This window comes from Stegastes partitus, unplaced genomic scaffold (genome assembly GCF_000690725.1).
Source record: "Stegastes partitus isolate 25-593 unplaced genomic scaffold, Stegastes_partitus-1.0.2 Scaffold1262, whole genome shotgun sequence".
NCBI lineage: Eukaryota > Metazoa > Chordata > Actinopteri > Pomacentridae > Stegastes > Stegastes partitus.
In genome coordinates, this window is record NW_007578993.1 from 79,115 (window position 1) to 80,234 (window position 1,120).

General features: G+C 43.6%; 1 non-coding gene across 1 annotated transcript; it reads left to right on the forward strand.

The window, feature by feature from the left end:
- Window positions 1–310: 310 nt before the first annotated feature.
- Window positions 311–392, forward strand: trnal-aag (transfer RNA leucine (anticodon AAG)). The gene has a single exon. It is a non-coding gene; the product is annotated as a tRNA-Leu (tRNA).
- Window positions 393–1,120: the final 728 nt, after the last annotated feature.

Sequence of the window (1,120 nt, forward strand, 5' to 3'; positions counted from 1 at the left end):
AGTTTCTCAGTATAGAGATCCAATCTGTCTGCAGCTGTTATAATATCCGGTATTACACCGAGCACCGGATCTAAAGTAGCTGATGCCTGTTTTTGAATAATTCCTGTAATATATGTGTGAGATTTCATTCATTCCTAAATCAGATTTATTGAAGTAAGACTCATTAGTTGACTGTTACTACATGTAGCTTTAAATGAGGTGTTTGAGTTGGAAAAAAAAGAAGAGGAGAGGCGACTTCTTGACTCATCAGATGGATGTTATCTGCTCAAAGTGTTATCTACAATCTAATACCTGACAGTCTTCTCTTCAGGGTAGTGTGGCCGAGCGGTCTAAGGCGCTGGATTAAGGCTCCAGTCTCTCCAGAGGTGTGGGTTCAAATCCCACCACTGCCATCGCAGATCCAAGCGAACACATCAGACTGTGTTTTCCTGCCAGGAAGCCGATCCACCAGGGGAGAGCAAGAACGTCTTCAACTGGGCTCAAAACATTTGGCAGTAAAAAGCAAAGTAAATGTTCCTAAGATGAGACAGCAAAGCCTTTAATAATCCCACCGCGGGGCAAAAAGCATTTTTGTCACAACAGAGTCCAGTGTGTTGATGAACCTTTCCTCTCCTGGAGCAGCGTTCTCAAGTCTTTTTACTGTTTAACCAGCGACATTGAGAGAAAACTTTCACCACTGGTTGAACTGGTTGCAACAAAAGTCTATTTCAGAGTTTTATAAATTATGGTTATGACTGGTTTTAAGGCAAGGGACAACATTTCTGGGAAAATGCTGAAAATGTTTATGCCTCAGTGCGTCTCCTCTGCTGCCCTACAACACCACACAGCAACACCAGTGGACGTCAGCACAGAAACAAGCTACTGAAGTCTGTCGGGCCAAATGTGGCCGACATCGGGGAAAAACTGGGGTCCACATTTACAGGTCATCCCAATTATGGAGCGACAAATATCGTGTCTATAAGTTCTCATTGCCAGACTTTGTTTAGAGCGGAGTTAATGGCCACTGGTGTCGCTAAAACAAAGATGGCGTTCAGAGAACCTTTATGGAACGCATTCATATGAACAAACACCATCAGGCAGTTTTCGTGTGCTGAAGAGCGAGAACCTTTCACAGACAGAT